The sequence below is a fragment of the Berghia stephanieae genome, chromosome 1, assembly GCF_034508935.2.
Source record: "Berghia stephanieae isolate SIO BIC M18660-M18661 chromosome 1, UCSD_Bste_1.3, whole genome shotgun sequence".
In the NCBI taxonomy this organism is placed as follows: Eukaryota; Metazoa; Mollusca; class Gastropoda; order Nudibranchia; family Aeolidiidae; genus Berghia; species Berghia stephanieae.
Window position 1 is genome coordinate 3591192 of NC_088360.1, and position 12500 is coordinate 3603691.

Genomic DNA, 12500 nt, shown 5'->3' on the forward strand with positions numbered 1-12500 from the left:
TACGTATTTTATTGGGGGTTTTATTTGTTGTTTTTTTTTCTCTCCCAACGATCCTCAATCGAGTGTCAATACGTGTGTAGTAGTAGCATTTGAGTTGAGTCATTATTTGTTGGTTCATGTGTTCCCGTGAGGCTATGTGGTCTTGTGGTATGACACACTGGTTTTCGGATTGGAAGCTCCTGGGTACGAGCCTCACCCGGCGCATAGTTAGTTGAGTCCTTGGGAAAAGGCTCTTTATTCACATTCTCTCACCGTAGTCAAGTGGTAAATGAGTACCTGGCCGTTAACAGCCTTGTCTCTGTGGGAAAAGAAATTGTAATATCGCCTAACAGGCGTCATGTCTCGTTCTATGTGTTACATCGGTCAGGAACCCTTTTGTAATCGCTTTGAGCACGTTTACTGGATATATTGCGCTTTATAAAAGCTGATGTTTTGTTATTTTTTTGGGGTTTTTTTTTGTTTTTGTTTTTGTTTTGTTTTTTTGTTTGTTTTTCTTTTACCCAAGTTCGGAATTGGGTAAAGACCTACGTGTACCTATTTGCAAGTCTGATAGCCAAAATTGTTTGGGGCCCATTGTAGAAATAGTTATGGAAATACTCTCAAACCAACACAAAAATATTGTCCATTACAACAATGCTAAATCAAGCCCATAATTTCCTTCGGTTATGAGACCTGCAGATATTGTGTGCATCTGGATGAAGACTGTTGCTAGCATAATATATACATGCCGACCAGCCGGACTTGGGGGTCATACTGACTTTACCCAGAATAGACATATAACATTGGGGTTGAACTAAAATTATTGTCACCCATTCGAATTTTGGTGAGGCTCAATATCGCCTCAATGGAAGCAAGCGATCTATATTCAGTTCTTCGTCTAATTGAGTCATCGATCACATGATTTGTTGCTGATATTTCTTAATAAATGTATTTACTCTCTTTTCTTTTTTTTCTTCTTTTTTTTTTAAAAAAAAAGAAAGTTATAAACATACCCATGAGTAAAGCTGAAGAAAATGACATATTATGACGTTAGATATGTCTAAAACTGTGAACACTTTTCACTTTTTAGGTCACTTTGAGCATATCTTCCAATGTGACCAATGATCCCGAATATATGAAATGGTAATAATATTATAGATAGTTCGAAGATGACGTCACTCAGGCCTTTGTTATTGTTTTTTTGCCATCCGCGTTTATGAGTAATGCTCACTGAACTGTATTAACCTGACAATAAACGTTAATGGATACACACAGTTTTGTGTGTTGGTCCGTTATACTTCCAGATGGCAATGTTATGAGCTTCTTAGCCAAGAGCATACTATGTATAGATCATACCTATTTGCTGTAAAACGAGTTGTCACCTGCATTGGTATCGACATCAAATATAAGTGCTCAATCAAGCCTACACATTGGTTAGGCTATGAGTGTTAGCGCCCTCATACCAGTCTCTTGCTTACTATGGGCTATGGTCAGTATCTACAATATAGATAGTATGCACTTGGCTAAGAAGCTCATAACATTGCCACCCGGAAGTATAACGGACCAACACACAAAACTGTGTGTAACCATGAACTTTTATAGTCTGGTTGATACAGTTTAGTGAGAATTACTCATAAACGCGGATGGCAAAAAACAATAACAAAGTCCCAAGTGACGTCAACTTCGAACTATCTATAGTCTCGGATTGGATATGGTAATACAAGAAGGTACTCTGAAAAACCCGGTTCGTTTAGCTCAACAGCATTGAGACCGAGTTGAGGGAGAAAGCAGGGGAGACCCAAAGAAACATGGCGAAGGACCATGGAGAAAAGAAATAAAGGAAGTAGACCTGTCCTGGAATACAGCCACGGCAAAGAGCTGGAGATGTCTGGTTGATGTGCTTCAAGGCCAGAGGAGGATTAAGTAAGTAAGTATGATGAAGTAGTAGTCCTTCAAAGCCATAAGGCCCATGGAGCCGGAGTTTATCTATAGCATGAAACGGAAAATAGCAATTGCTTGCTACCCTTTGGATAGGACGCTAGTCTATCGTAAATTACCTTCCGCCAGATCTAACAGATCCAGCTACCCAACTGTAAAAACAATGTGTGGAGCGGGTGTCTGTTGTAGATGCAAGACGTGTCGTGAGAGAAGAAAGAGAAAGAAAGCGAGAAAGAGAGAGAGAGAGAGAGAGAGGAGAGAGAGAGAGAGAGAGAGAGAGAGAGAGAGAGAGAGAGAGAGAGAGAGAGAGGAGAAAAAAAATGTTTGCGCAGATTGATGCGATAGAGATGGGATTGGGGCTAGTATCTAATATATATATATATATATATATATATATATATATATATATATATATATATATATATATATATATTGTCACAAGGTGCGTTCGCAACTCGCAATGGATGCGAAGGCCGCTTATGATCTTAAAGTGTGGAGAGGTAGACGTGGACGTTACAATCACCAACAGAACACCGTATCTGACAAGAGAGCCATTATTATTTTTTTAAAGTAAAAGAAAGGGGAACAGCTCATAGTTATTGAGCAAAACAGAATAACATTGCATATATTGACAGGAAAAATCAAAAGTACATACAAGTAAAAAGTAGTAATGCAATATAAAATTCATGTAAGTTTTAACCAAAATAAACTATACTTCACCCAGGTTCCAACCGTTTCATTAATTCCCACTAATAATGAAATTATTAATTACAGATAGGGTCAAAATAAACTGTTCATATTCCGAAAGGAGAATAAAATTAATTACAAAATTGTTCACACAGGGTGCGGTGTTCCAGCCTGTTCAAATCCAAAATTGTTCCTAATAAAACACATAGATCGAGTGTTACTTCCTCATCTTTACAAACGTTACATTGTATATTGTTCATATTTCTCAAAAATCATATTGTTCAAAAGGGTTCAAAACACATTTACCGGGCGCTATGTCCTAGCCCCGTCAGCTCTTCACGAGCACAAATTACAAAAACACAATATCGCTTAGAGCCCATAACCGGGTACGATATACAAAATACTGGCCATATTAGGCCCACTTCGGCTACAGTACAGCCTAAAACACAATGCTGGCCAACACACAGGCCCAACACATATCGCCTGAGAGCCCATATTCGGGTGCGACATAAAATACTGGCCACTTTGGGCCCTTTTCACTGTGGCTTCAACATAGCCAAACAGAATTCCAGCCAACACACAGGCTGTACAGGTCTTCCATCTTCGACCTCAAATCGCAGACTGCCAGTTGAACATCGACCAAAGTCGATACATAGGACAGGGTATCTAACGGTATCTCGGTTGATGCATAAGATTGATGAGGGTGTCTTAACACTGATGGAACATGATAACCCTCCGTTCTTTCATTGCCTTCATAGTATACACCACCCACGGCGAATACAAGGGAGTCCCTATTCCAACACCCATCCTACACTCATAAATCATTTAATTATATGGGTTTGATTCTACCCGAGACCTTGGTGGGTAGGACAACTATCTCCCTTTGTTACCTAGAAGGCATTTCTTTACATATATATATATATATATATATATATATATATATATATATATTATATATATATATATATATATATATATATATATATATATATAATATGTCTATATGCTATTGAAGTGGACACAAGTTTTCTTGTTAAAGTACCTCGTCTCTCAACCAAAGCTTATATTTAATATTTAACGATCACCTGCTTTGGGTTTACAACAGACGGTTTGACCTACAAAATACAGCCTTGGGGATTCGGGAGTGACACGGTATGACTGACTGAATGATTTACTGTTCGATGATAAAGCATACACTAGGCTACATAGGCCTACTACAAAAGGTGGTTGTGGTTGGTCACCCATAGTCACCAAATGCTTTGAATAAATAAAGTGTTATAACATCATATTTGTGTGCTTGATAAATAAATATTCTGAAAGAGGGCAGGCACTGTTGCAAAATAATTGTATTGGTTTTATTATTTTTGTATAACTTTGATGCCAAGAAAAAAGTACTAAATACATACTATGTAAATATAAGAGTAGATCTAGAACTTTGGTGTCATAGGGTTGAGCAATCTCGAACATTTTCTATTGGCTAGCACTATTCAGTATCTGATACTGAATAGTGGTTTTGCACTATTCAGTATCTGATACTGAATAGTGCTTTTGTACTATTCAGTATCTGATACTGAATAGTGGTTTTGCACTATTCAGTATCTGACACTGAATAGTGGTTTTTGTACGGTGTTTTTTTTCCGAAACCTGACAAAGTTATGGGAAGAGGACAGCTGTGGGAGTGAATCTGGGACTCAGAAAAGTGTACACCAGTGGGGAGTGAACCTGGGACTGGGTTTCGGCGGGTTTCGTAATAAAAAGCAATTACTTTTTACGAAACGCGACGACACCCGGCAATATCCGACAAAGTTATGGGAGGTAGGCAGCAGCGTGTGTGTGTGTGTGTGTGTAGGGTGGAGGGGGGGGGGGGGAGGGGATCAACCTGAGATTCAGGGAAGTGTACACCAGTGGGGAGTGAACCTGGGACTCTGGGTTTTGTAAAAAAGCAATAAAAAATGTGGGAGGGGGGGGGATTACTTTTTTACGATACCCCACAATATGCGGCAAAGCGTGGGGAGTGAACCTGAGACTCAGTGAAGTATACACCAGTGGGGAGTGAACCTGAGACTATGGTTTTCGGCGGGCTTCAGCTAGTTTCATATAAAAGCAATTACTTTTTTACGAAACCCGATTAATCCTGGCAATATCCGAGAAAGTTATGGGTAGTAGGCAACAGTGGGGAGTGAACCTGAGAGTCGTGGAAGTAAACACCAGTGAGGAGTGAACCTGGGACTGGGTTTCGGCGGGTTTTGTAAAAAAAAAAAAGCAATTACTTTTGTTTACAAAATGCACCAAATCCCAACAAAATGGGGCAAAGTTATGGAAAGTAGGCAAATAATGGGGAGTGAACCTGAGACTAAGGGAAGTGTACACCAGTGGGGGTGAACCTGAGACTCTGGTTTTCAGCGGGTTTCAGCGAGTTTCATATAAAAGCAATTACTTTTTTACGAAACCCGACGAAACCTGGCAATATCCGAGAGAGTTATGGGAAGTAGGCAACAGTGGGGAGTGAACCTGAGATTCATGGAAGTGTACTCCAGTGGGGAGTGAACCCGAGAATCTGGTTTTCGGATGGTTTCAGCGAGTTTCACATAAAAGCAATTACTTATTTACGAAACCCGGCAATATCCCACAGTTATTGAAAGTAGGCAAACAGTGGGGGGTGAACCTGAGACTCAGGGAAGTGTACACCAGTGGGGAGTGAACCTGAGACTCTGGTTTTCAGCGGGTTTCAGCGAGTTTCATATAAAAGCAATTACTCTTTTACGAAACCCGACGAAACCTGGCAATATCTGAGAAAGTTATGGGAAGTAGACAACAGTGGGGAGTTAACTTGAGATTCAAGGAAGTGTACACCAGTAGGGAGTGAACCTGAGACTCTGGTTTTCGGTGGGTTTCAGCGAGTTTCATATAAAAGCAATTACTTTTTTACGAAACCCGACAAAATATGGCAATATCTGACAAACTTATTGAAGCAGGCAACAGTGGGGGGTGATCCTGAGATTCAGGGAAGTGTACACTTGTGGGGAGTGAACCTGGGACTCTGGATTTTGTAAAAAAGCAATACCAAGGGGGAGAGGGAATTACTTATTTACGAAACCCGCCAAAACCCGACAAAGTTATGGGAAGCAGGCAGCAGTGGGGAGTGAATCTGGGATTTGGACACTGATGAGGATTGAACCTGGGACTGCGAGAGGCTGATTCCAGTGGACAGTGAGCTCAGAATGTACTTTTATTTCGAAACCTACCGAAATTTTCAAAAGTTATGGGAGGTGGGCACCATTGGGCAATGAACCGTGACTCAGGGAAGTGCACACCGGTTGGGAGTGAACCTGGGACTGTGAGAAGAGGATATCAGTGGAAATGAACCTGGGACTAGGGGAGATGGATACCAGTGGGAAATGAAGCCGGACTATGGGAGATGGGTACCATATGAGAATGAAGCAATTACTTTTTTACGAAATCCGCCAAAACCCGCCAAAAAACCATAGACTTAGGTTTACTCCCCAATAGTGTACACTTCCCTGAATCTCCTGTCCACTCCCCCACTGTTGCCTACTTTCTTTCCATAACTTTGTCGGATATTGTCGGGTTTCGTAAAAAAGTAATTGCTTTTTTTTTTACGAAACCCAGACCCAGGTTCACTCCCCAACGGTGTACACTTCCCTGAGTCCCAGGTTCACTCCCCACTGCTGCCTACTTCCCATAACTTTGTCGGGTATCGGCGTGTTTTGGCAGGTTTCGTAAAAAAAGAAACACCCCTAACAATACCACGTGTATTCAGAAAATAGATGTCAATTGTAGTCTAATATTCAGTATCTATCTAAATTATTATTATTATTATTATTTATTATTATTATTATTATTATTATTATTATTATTATTATTATTATTATTATTATCATCACGTAAATTTTAATATAGTACGGCAATTAATTCACGGAAGTACATCGCTCAATTAAAAAATGCAGAAAGTCTGCCCACATATTTATAATGAATCGGGTTTGCCTTAGATGACAAAACAAACAAACAAACAAACAACAACAACAAGAACAACAATAACAACAACAACAACAAATGAGACAAACAGAAAAAAGCAAGATTTTAAAAAATAATGAACAATAGAAGAGCACAATAATGAAAAACAACAACGAGATGATAACACATAAAAGATATTCGTAATAAATCGATAACTGATTAAATTACTCCAACTACTTGATTAAAAAAAAAATAATCATCATAATCATAATAGTGATGATGATGATTACAACAACAATAGTCATAATAGTAAGTAAGTAGAAATAATAATAATAATAATAATAATAATAATAATAATAATAATAATAATAATAATAATAATAATAATAATAATAATAATAATAACAATAATAATAATAATACTAATAAAAATAATAATAATAATAATAATAATAATAATAATAATAAAAAGTACAATAGTATAATATCAACATTAAAGTATATTACAAGCAAATAAAATTATAAAAACAAAAGTTTAAAAAATATCAATAGAAGGAATTAAAAAAATAATGGGGAAAAAAAAAGTTACCCCTACTGGGATTTGAACTCTCGAATCTTAAACTCAGAGTCAAACAGCTTATATCCACCAAGCCATGGTGTCACTGAACTCTTAGTGACATTTAATCATGTCTATTTAGACATTTAAAAATGGATTTGAATGCCACTCTTATTTTTATATTTTGAACTATGTTAATTGCATAAAGGCAGAAATTAAAAAAAAATTACGATCAAAATATTTTTACAGCTTTGATTCGGGCTGTCATTTAGTGCATGTGTTCAATCTGGAAGTAGGTCAACAGTTATTTCCATTCAACCGAGATTGTCGCACTTTTCACTCTCTCTATGAAAAAGAGTTCCTTATGGATACTGAATAGTGGCAAAGCACTATTCAGTATCTGATACTGAATAACCACTTCCTTTTCTATTTCCGACCCCTGAGTCAGTCGTGATGACGCGGCGAAACTCTCTCACCCCTCTTCTTTCACACACAGACGTAGACATGATACACATGAGAGCCTCACACAGCGAGTGACACACAGTGGCAAGACTGGCGGTAATTAGCATATATGCAAATCGAGGGACTACTTTTGACCTCGTCTACCATTGATTTCTTCTCTCTCTGTGCAGAGTGAGAGAGAAGTAGGCGGGGCTTATACGTCACATGTCGGCAATGACTTGAGAACGCGGGTGGCTGGTCCGTACAATATTTTCGATGATTACCATGTGAATTTCGTGTTTAAAACTAATATTTCAGTCAAGAGTAGTATTAACAATAATAACATTTGTTGATAAGAACATTTTTTGACGGAAATGCATCGTATTTCCCACGAAAATGGTTAAGTAGGTCAACATACCGGTAGGCACGTTGGTGTCTATTTTTATCGAGTCCCTTCCCAATCTCGTCTCGTCCAAGTCGTTCGCCACGCGTTCATCGTGCCTTGATAAAAATACTCTTACAACTCTTACCGCCACAAGAAGATCGAAATAGAATAGAAGCACGGGAATGTTCTTAGCCACGTGACGAATAAGTATGGTACACCTTTTTACTATCGTTTACAACTTACAACCCCTCACATTTACAAGAGATCAATACCTAATCCATAGGGTTTTCTTTGCGTAAGACCTGAGACCATTCAACCTTGAGCCAAACATTCCTTTTGTTTAGCAGTTTGCTCTTTTGAGGTTTTTTTTCTCTCCATCTTTTGTTGTTGTTGTTTTGTTTCTTTTACTTATGTATTTTCTTTTTGGTTCACAAATCATCAGAACGATGATAAATAGACGGTTTAGATTATTTGCGACCTACCGATTCAAAACGGTTTAATGTCCGGATGACTCAGATAGTTTTGACGGTATAGTCAAAAATACAGAACTTGCGTCAAATTTATAGATATGCCTTGTTGAAGACATTGGGAGAGATAATATATAGACAGTATGCACTTGACTAAGGGGCTCACAACATTGCCATCCGGAAGTATAACAGGCCAACACACAAAACGGTGTATAGTTATGATCGTTTATTGTCTGGTTAATACAGTTTAGTGAGAATTACTCATAAACGCGGATGGCAAAACAAAAAAAAAAAATTAAAAAAACAAACAAAAAAAAAACAACTATATCCGTCCATCTTTCTATCCAACTATTCATCAATCAATATATCTTTTATCTATCTTTCTATCTGTCTGTCTGCTTACCTACCTACCTATCTATCTATCTATCTATCTATCTATCTATCTATCTATCTATCTACCTATCTATCTATTTTCTCGCCTCCCTCGCACCCCCCCCCCCCCCCCCCCAACCTCCCTTCTCTCTATTTCTCATAAATCGTTCTCTCTATCAGCCCAACCACATTACCATTCTTTCATCTTTTAAATTAGCAGACAAATACCAATAGGCAGCGAATTTGAATGAAATACACCGACACACACAAACACATACGCAGACAAACACATTACACAAACATTCACAAACACACACGCCCAGCGGTCGGGCTTATTGCCAAACATTATTGCATAAGGTCCAGGCAAGCGAAGAAAGGTCAACCTTGGGCACTTCAGACACGCAAACACACACACAAATACACACAAACACATACATACCTTAGTATCTGAACATTGTATGTACATACTTCGTATAATATCGAACACGTTTATCCATTAAAAAGTTGAATACCTCATGCTATTATTAGACTGAGGAAAAAAAGTGTTTCAGAGACACGGCTTTCTAAAAATAGCATCTCTTTTCGGTCGCCTCATTCAGAGTCCTTGGAGACGAGGTTTACTCCGGTTTCTCCAACATTGATCTGACAATAGAAATTGCTTGCTATCCTTTGGATGGAATGCTAGTCTAATCGCAATGAACTTTCCGCCAGATCTGAAGATCACCTAACCAACCAACGCTGAGTGGACAGCAAATGATGACAACCCAAAAAATAAATTCACACACAAACAAACAAACAAACACACAAATAAACAAACAAACGCAATAAAAACAAAGCAATAAATATAATCAACAACAATAAGAAGAGAGGGGTGGGGGTGGGGGATGGAGAGCTATCGATTCACAATTAGAGGGTATCGGCCATAATATTGGTATGCAGATTTGCCAACTACTAGGAACGTCTCGTAGAACTACGAATTTCGGGTCCTAATACTCTTCAACAGTCGTAACGTCACTTCCTTCCTAATGACGAATGGTAACTTAGTAACAATCTCTAAACTATCGGAACAATGGCGGACGCCCTTATGACATATTTATCCGACGAGCATAAAAGCGTATCCAGAGGAAAGAAAAACAGTATAAATCTGATCATGTTTTGACTTTACACATTCTGATCACAAGACATATAAAAGTTCTAGCCAGCATGAAGAATAAAAAGTACCGGTTTTCTTTGTTTAGAACCACGATGGCCGCCGTTGCTGGGCGACGTGACATCAGACTATTGAATCCAATTGACAATTATTCTTTAATTGATCTTCAATGCAGTAAACTTCTTGAAATCAAAGTTTTGTTGCCAGAGATAGTAATATAAAGGAGTTTAAAGCATTAATTTCAAGTACTATTTATAGATTGATAATCTTTTAGAATTGCTATACTGTCAAATTTGTTATCACCCTTGAAAACTACGAATCTTTCCCATTTCAAGTTGGCTGGTCTGGACCGTCCGGGATACATAATTTGAGTTTGTTATGGTTTTTGAGATACTTTGTTCCACGGGATTCATTTTTTTTTTATTGTTTTTTTTTTTTTTTTTCATTATCTCACCCTGATGAACTGATGAAAACAATAAATATATTCCTTACTTTAAAAAAAAAATAAAAGTGAGTGGAGCAAGCACTTGTGTTGATAAAAAAACAAACAAATGAATGGAGTAGAAGAGTGCCATAAGATAATATTGTAGAGCTACTCTCTCCCGGCCGGACGGAGTTGTCGTACCAGAAGGTCGTGGGTTCGAGCCCCAATCGCCGCGAAGTTTTTATTCTCTATTGTCCGCTGGCACTTTTCTACTCACTTCATTTCTTGTTAACTTTTCTAAATAACTTAACATATAGATAGTTCGAAGATGACGTCACTCAGGCCTTTGTTATTGTTTTTGCCATCCGCGTTTGTGAGTTGTTCTCACTAAACTGTATTAACCAGACTATAAACGTTTATGGTTACACAGAGTTTGTGTGTTGGTCCGTTATACTTCCGGATGGCAATGTTGTGAATTCCTTTGCCAAGCGCATACTATCTATACAGTGACACGGACAATAGCAATGACATATTTTTTCAAATGTTTAAATCAATTTTCGCCACCCCGGCGAAATACCGTTTCGAGACAGAATGTCACGTATTGCAGATAATCTGAAACAAAGGACATCGTGGAATTCCGAAAATCTGTTATAGATAGTATGCGCTTGGCTAAGAAGCTCACAACATTGCCATCCGGAAATATAACGGACCAACACACAAAATTATGTGTAACCTTGAACTTTTACAGTCTGGATAATACAGTTTAGTGAGAATTGGCTCAATAATCTGATGTCACGTCGCCCAGCAACGGCGAGCAGCGTGGTTCTAAACAAAGAAAATCGGTACTTTTTATTCTTCATGCTGTAACCTTTTGTTGCTATGTCTGTCAAGTCATTGGCATGGATGCCTTTTTTCTTTTACTATTATCTTTTCGTATGAACCGTCAGTTTTCCAATCAACATACAGTGCATACACTTTTGAAAATTACTTCAGTTATCGTATCAAAAACATTTCAGTGGTTTTATTTTTTACTCTAAAATTTAAAATAAAGTTTATTTTCCCCTGAAATAAACAGATAACCGTGAACCGCAGACCCATCACCACATCAAGTACTGGCCTTTCATCCCGTGCAAACAACCCACAGATCCTGAGCATCACTCACAGATTTAACACAGGTGATTGAAAAAAATATGCAGTGTTGTCAAACATTGCGATGCTATTACTTTATCATTGTGGCCAAATATTTTGAGAAATACTCATTTACTGGGCCTGACCTATTTGTGTGCTTGGCACGGACTAAGGGTAGCTCAGGCCTTTTCAGTAATAGGAAATAATAAATAGTCAAGGGGACGGAACGGGGTAAATGGTAGGAAATATTCTGATTGGTTAATGCTCAGTAACGGGGGAAAACATCAATTAAGGTTATTAGACCTTCAAATGTGTACACGTGTTTCATGACCGAATTATTGTAGAAAAATATAATGTTATTATAGGCCCACATTCAACTCGCTCGACCTTCAAATATGTAAACGTATTTCATCACCCAATTGTGACCCAACGTCTAAAAACGGTATTGTGTCGGTAGGAACCAGATGCTTAAAAAGTCAAGTTAAAGTTAAACTGGTCAACAATATGAATTATTGGTGTTTAGCAACCTGAAATATGAAATTCATTCACCTCAATAAATTTTATAAACTCAACCCAAGTCTAATATTTATGGCAACAAATTTAATTTTCAGCATCTTAATCATCCCGACTTCATACTGTTTTGAGGCGAGAGGTCACAATTATTGTAGAAAAAATATAATGTTATTATAGGCCCGCATTCAACTAGCCAGACCTTCAAATAAGTATACCTATTTCATGACCGAATTAATGTAGAAAAATATAATGTGAAAAAGTTCTAGCCAACATGAAGAATAAAAAATACCGATATTCTTTGTATAGACCCAAACTGCTTGTTGCTGGGCAGACGTGACATAGGACTATTGAATCCTATTGAATACATTCATATCTTGGGACAATATGCAGCTGATTTTGGGTAATTTGCAAGTCTTTATCTATGAAGACGTGACGTCACAAGCCAGACAGAAAGTAAATATATCTACACACATAATATAATTTTA